Source organism: Aptenodytes patagonicus, chromosome 9 (genome assembly GCF_965638725.1).
Source record: "Aptenodytes patagonicus chromosome 9, bAptPat1.pri.cur, whole genome shotgun sequence".
NCBI lineage: Eukaryota > Metazoa > Chordata > Aves > Sphenisciformes > Spheniscidae > Aptenodytes > Aptenodytes patagonicus.
The window spans coordinates 15687056-15694108 of record NC_134957.1 but is presented as its reverse complement, the minus strand read 5'-3'; the positions used below and the strand labels follow the sequence as shown (position 1 = coordinate 15694108).

General features: G+C 36.7%; 1 long non-coding RNA gene across 1 annotated transcript in view; it reads right to left on the bottom strand.

Annotated features, from left to right (window-relative positions):
* Nucleotides 1–4031: 4031 nt before the first annotated feature.
* The window catches only part of LOC143164533 (uncharacterized), a 29018-nt gene continuing 25996 nt past the window's right edge, over nucleotides 4032–7053 (bottom strand). Inside the window, exon 4 of the long non-coding RNA XR_012996090.1 lies at nucleotides 4032–5230. This is a non-coding gene — a long non-coding RNA (uncharacterized LOC143164533). The remainder of the gene's footprint in view (nucleotides 5231–7053) is intronic.

The window sequence follows — 7053 nt, the reverse complement described above, 5'->3', positions numbered from 1 at the left end:
ATTAAGCTAACCTCCTTGTAGATACCTAGCAACAGATTAGATAGATTAGCAATAGATTAGGACATTTGCCTGATGTGAGAAAAAAATTCAAGCCCCTAATTCAAATACTATATCAATCATTTATAAAACCCACATAATTCCCAGCAGTGGGAATTTGGAAATTTGCCGCCAGAGCAGACAAATAGAACACAACCACAGCACCCACTCGAGTCACACCACAGGAATGAACCTGGAGTTTCTACACTCCTCCTATGCAACTAACTCTTCTTGGGCATGTTCTCCAATCCTGTAAATAAACAAATACTGACCAGTTTCTCCTGAAGGTTTATCAAAAAAAATTACTCCCTTTTATAATGCCATTCAGTCCACCACTTCAACTTAGTGGATTTCCTACTCCAATTATATTTTGAGGGTGCATTTTCAAAGAGTTGTACCTCTCTCATTTAAACCAGAAATCTCACTCTTGACAAAAATGCCTCTTACCAGCCTACAAAGAGTTCTGGTTTGAAGAAATCTGGCCAATAAAATTTCTAGTTAGATAATTCCTGATCAACACAACTAGAATTATTTAGCAGTTTGGGGCTTGCATCATTTGAAAGCAGGACAATTAATAAGAATATAAAAGAGAGCTTATTCTTTTGCAAGGAACTGAGATAAAAAGAAAAACAACATTTGACATCTTCAGGGAAGTAGTTTAAAAAAGACATTATAGTGACTTACTGTGGTAAGGACTGTACATCACACTTTGGTATCTACATGCAATCCCTATTGATATAAATGAATGTCGTTCATCTACACCTGAGGGAAGAATTTATTTTTAAGAATGCAAATACAGATTACGTATTTAAATTAATGAAGCATGTAATGTATGTCAAGGACAAATTGTACAGAATTTTTTTTTACTAGCTTTAACACTATCTGTAGCAGTTTTCACACATTCTTAAATTAGTCTGTAGGCATTTTGAAGGTTAAAGAACAATGAACTTTGAGAACATAATCATGAAGTTCAATGTGAAGAACAAAATAAATCATATGCTGGAAGGGTGGCATTTCAATTTTGCCAGAGGCAAGGCAAAAACCATAAGAACAACTGTGTTAAATGGAAATTCGTTACGTTAAAAGTAAAGGTAAGAAAGAAAGAGTAAGACTAAAGATTAGACTGAAAAGTACACATTTATCATAGTTGTTTTCTGCAATGTGTCTTCTATTCAAGCTTTACAACCTAAGGAGTCAAAGACAAAGCATGCAGTGGCTGTGTAAATTAAAGAAGCATTTAGCAATAAGGCAAACAACTGTAAACTTTGGAGGGGTGTTCTCCAAGTATGTATCTGGAAGAGTAAATACTGCCCAGCACACCAGGAATGTCCTCTACACTTATTATTATACACTGATTATTCCATAAATTCTTCCACTTGCATCTTAACACTACTAGAGGCTTACGGGTGGGACTAAGACGAATATTCCCTGAGAAAAATAGCAGCTGGAATTGCACTACTGTGTCATTGAGCCAAATCTGTTATGAAACTCCAGCTCTTAAGTTTTAGACTGGTATATGGCCAAGCTTCAGCCCATCCATGTGAAAGAGGCCCTATATTCAGTGTACAGCCAGTTTGATACCATAGGTGCCAAAACTTACGCAAAGTATGTACTCTAAACATGGGCAGTGAGTCAAGCATTTAAATAACTTCACTATCAGTTTTAGGATAACATTTTTAACAGATGCAGCTGGTTAGAAAATATCTAGCATATCTCTTTCCCCTCTAGCCTTTTCTTCCTTGTAGTGGTTGAAATTTTACCACTTTGCTGCTAACAATGTTTGCATAGCCACTGTTGAACATAAGGTCTAAGGCAAAAACCCACCCATCAGAACTATAGGCTTTTTGCTGACTGTTGTTGATGGCTTTAATTTCCTGTTGAATAGCAAACCCAAGTCTTCCTCTTATTAACAACATAATTGCACAATTATTTCCAGCTACTACTGATCCCTCTTGCTAAATGCACTCCTTTCTGCACCTTTACCTTTCCTAGTGCAGTAATAACTGTACTACAGTTGTGGAACACCTTGAGTTGGAAAGAACCTTTGGAGGTCATTTAGTCTGAACACCCTGCTCCAAACAGGGCTAGGCTGGGTTGCTCAGGGCCTGTCCTGGCAAGCTTTGAATAACTCAAAGAGCAGAGAATCCACAACCTCTCTGGACAACCTGTTCCAGTACTGGAGTTCCCTGTTGTGAAGTTTGGGGCTTTTTTTCCACCAAGTTTAATAAGAACCTTCCTTGTTGCAACTTATGATGTTTCCTTCTTTTTTGTTTTTATCCTTAACAACCAGAACCATTTTCCACCTTCTTTGATTCTTCCACGTGTTAGAGGTCAATGAAGAGTTCATGATTTACAGTCCCTAATGGATAAAACTCCATCCACCCTCATGAAAACATATACTTGAGCAGTTGCGCCTAGTGCAAGAATACTGTTATAAAACACAGACGAAAAGTCCATATGTTTAAATTTTTATTAGATAAAAACATCAGATCAACTGTTGAAATGTACTGCATGTTAAAACTGTAGTGTGTTTCATTACATGCTTGCAGGAAGTTTTGCCACAAACTAGCAAAATACTATGGCATGCACAGTCTTAAGCACTTGAGTAGTTCCACCGATCTTCAAAGGGATTATTCACATACTTAAGTTAAGCACTTTATTAAATGTTTTGATGGATCACAGTCGCAGTCTAGGTCACAGTTACAGTATAAACTTGGGCCATGTCTATATAACAACATAACATCAGAAGATACTTTTTTCAGACTGTACAGCACCTGGAGTTGAATGGTAGTGTGTACATGTATAAAGACAAGGAATATTCTTCAAAACAGGGATTTGTTCTATTAGTTCTTCAGCATTATGGATATGTAACAATGTGATAAAAGTATGTAACTAGTAATTTGATTATGATATGTATATAGATAGATACACAAAATAAATTCAGCTAGCATTGGACTAAATACTGCAGAGCTTGCTCATTTAGACTATTTGCAAGAATAAATCAAGGAAGACCTGACTCATTATTTGTAAACATATTCAGTACCTACTGTAGACAGAGACCAGAAATACTGAATATTCTAAAGCAAATCTATCCTGGCTCTGTAATGAAATTTTCAATTTCTAAGCAGCTAAGGGCTGTCAAATGGAAAGAACATAATAAAATTATTAGTTTGTTGCAAGGTGATTAAATTTACATAAAGACTGTGGCTTTGATTAAATGCTTGGGGGGGGGGCGAAGAATGTTGTAAAATAAGTCTCACATCTGACTTTGTCAGTTTCATACTTCATGCTTAAAGATTCAGTTATAGTAGTAGTAAAACCTGGGGTTTTTTCCATCACTGAAAATATGGAATAGTTGTAAATCAAATATATTTGGATCCTGACTGTGTACCTCAAGTTTAATTTTAAAAATTAAATTTAGGAAAAAATGTAAATAGAAACAGTAGCTTTAGAAGTGCATTTTTTGTCTATCCTTTTGTATGTGGTTTGCTCAAATATCATCAACATCAACACTATCAACAGAAAAAATTCCTAGAACTGAAAGATTTCTTCCATGGTGCACATATTCTTCATTAAAATGGTGTAGGCTTTCTTAGGAAATATATTTCTCAAAGAATTTCAGTTTACAAATTGCAGGAGAACTCCAAAGTCTTGAATTTAAGTGAGTAAAAAGAAGGGAGTGGAACACAATATAAAGAAAAATACACCAATAATACGTGGAATGTATAATACTATGAAAACAAGACAGCAGCAGTTTCTGTCTCACAGTACTAAACATATTTTTATTCAAGCAAGTATGTGGTTTACCTGCAATAAGGTTGTCCTACTTCATGAAACAGTTTGCAAGTACTCACCTTGGAAATACAAGACAATGCAGTGTCAAGTAAAAATATGCACAGTTATTTTTAAATATCACAAATGAAATCATTATCAAAATAAGGAATCTGAAAATCTTTTGATTAAACATAACAAAAACTTCTGAATTATTTCACTGAAATAGGAGAAAAATGCTTAAAAGAATTTAAGTGCCTTAAAAGTACTAATAAAGCCCATTCTTACCACTTTGAAGTGAAACTGGAAGAGAAGGGAATGCAGCATCAGCATGTTATCCAGAGTTGCTTTGTTCACTGTGAAAGTACTAATTTCACTGCCATATTTGAAGAAGAGTGCTTTACTATATGTATTTTTACAAATACGTAGCCTAAGTACCACCAAGTGCCTTGCATAGATTCCCACCAAAATATGAGCCCTGTTAATGCTCTGCAGGTTTTGCAAGGTAACATCACATCCATTCATCTTCCCGAAGACATCCTACTGGTCAGTTTCCGACATTCAAAATTTACTGCTAGTCATTTACAGAGATCAAAGGTAGCTGCATCGTGCCGAAAGCACTGTATTTTCACATTAAGGAAAATCTCTTACCAGAAGTTGTGTCTGGTATATAAATGATCTACTAAAAGTGCCTTATTAGTCAGTTATAAGCACTTGTCTACTTGTAATCCAGTAGCTACTTCGGGTAATTTATTAAGACAATACCAAATAGATTCTGTTTCTCTTTCCATTGAAACATCTAAACTTCTAATTTTGAATTTAAATGCTAAGACTTACCAACTCATGATCTGCAAATCACAATGAAAGAGATGGTTTAAAATTATTTTATTAAAGTACATTTTACACGATAGGCTGTTTTGATTTCTGAGATAGCTAACCTAAAAAGTGATTTTGCGTCTCCAAAGGATGTAAACCAAAATCTTCTTCATTCTTGATGCTGTCACAAAGAACATAAAGAAAATGCCAGCAAGATACTATAATTAAACAAATATGAGCAAGTAAATTTGAACAGTGACTTGTAGAAAGCTGACAGTATTTTCTTGTTGCTGCAGTTACAGCTTCTAGCAAGGCCACAATTTACCAACTAAAGGCCTCTCCAGCAGAAATCTCAGCCAACAAGTCTATTAAAACACTGTACCTTTTTCATACAGCATGAGGATAATGAGAGCAGTACCAGTCACCTTTTCCTTTTTTCCCCTTACAGACACAAACAGCGTTGGAAGCACTAGTCAGAGTTAGACCACGTGTTGGTTCCACAACTGCCACCAATAGATACTTGCTTCTAAATCCCCTGATATTAACTTGCTGGTATGAGCAGCTCCAGATCTTCAGCTGGGGGCCATATGTGCAGGATGTGTTAATACTAAAAAAAAAAAAAAAAACCATAGTGTGTTGAACCAGCAAGTTTTGATTACTATTACAGCTGGATTTTTAATGTGCTAATTAGTTTCACAAATTCAACATTTGCACATTTCAACAGATTCCCACAAAGAGCAAACAAGAAGTCACAGACAGAACAATCACTTTTGGTTTTCTCGGCTTTTTACTGCTGGACTCCTCACAATCTCTTTTTCTTGTTTTCAGAGCAGTCTACTGTCTTTGAACAGATTGTTTTTAATAATTTGGTAAATAATTTTAACAATTTGATAAACTTTAATAATTTGACAAAGCATTTCATGTTACAAATACTACACACAACTATCGGTAGATGGCTACGTGCACCTCTGCTTAATGAGTTGTATATACAACAGGCCAAACCATTGATGGTGTGTCACTTGAGGTAGTCAGCTCAGATAGACCCACTGTGCCTGACTGGGAGGTAGCTCTCATCTAGATATGGTACTCTCACATCTCAGTTCCAAAGATGGGACTTTCTAAGTTGGCTGGACACAAGGCAGAAGCACAGAACGCTATAGCTTTGCTTGGTTGGAAACACTGTTGTGGTTTAACCCCAGCCGGCAACTAAGCCCCACCCAGCCGCTCGCTCACTTCCCCCCCCCGCTGGGATGGGGGAGAGAATTGGAAGAGCGAAAGTAAGAAAACTCGTCGGCTGAGATAAGAACAGTTTAATACTTGAAATAAATAATAATAATAATAATAATAATAATAATAATAATAATAATGTAATAGAAATAAAACAAGAGAGAGAGAGAGAAACAAAAATCCAGGGAAGGGGGGGAAAAAACCCCAACAAAAACAAGTGATGCAGTTGCTCACCACCCATGGACCAATGCCCAGTCAGTCCCCGAGCAGTGATCGCCATCCCCCAGCCAACTCCCCCCAGCTTATATACTGAGCATGATGTCATATGGTATGGAATATCCCTTTGGCCAGTTTGGGTCAGCTGTCCTGGCTGTGCTCCCTCCCAGCTTCTTGTGCACCTCCTCGCTAGCAGAGTATGGGAAGCTGAAGAGTCCTTGACTTAGTATAAAAACTGCTTAGCAACAACTAAAACATCAGTGTGTTATCACATTGTTCTCATGCTAAATCCAAAACACAGCACTATGCCCAGCTACTAGGAAGAAAATTAACTCTATCCCAGCCGAAACCAGGACACACACCTAACTAGCAAATCCTGCTAAAAAAAACCAAACTAAACCAAAACCTTAAGTGACTAAGGCACTGCATTAGGAATAAGTACCATTAAGACCTTATTGTCCAAAGCCCCATGCATTCATACCTCCTTTGGGATAAAAGGCAGGTACAGGTCATCATCATTTCTGGGATAAAGCCACTTGTCCTATCCTAATATACAGGCAGAAAGGGGGGCACTAGAAGACATCTCAGGCAAATAGGAGTATTGAAAATACATTCATTAATGCTTATATGACAGTTTCATAATTAGGTGTTGGAGGATATCTAAGGACTGTGAAAGACTGTTACCATTTTTTAGTTAGATCTAATTTCTATTATCTTCTTTCTTTTGGTTAGACACCAGGTTCTAGTCCCAAAACTGTTCTGCTGAGCACTGCTATCTACTATTTTTGCTCTGTGTTTTAAATTAATCCACTTCAGCTCAGGTCTAGACTGCCACCATCAGCATTGCTACATATCCCATTAGGCAGCTACAGCAATGATTTATTATTTAATGACAGCAATGTGGCAGAAGTGCTGGCGTTATGTTTCTTAATATCTGTTAAGAGTTCAATAAAACAATCTGCTGAAGGTCTTTTTGTTTCTCTGATG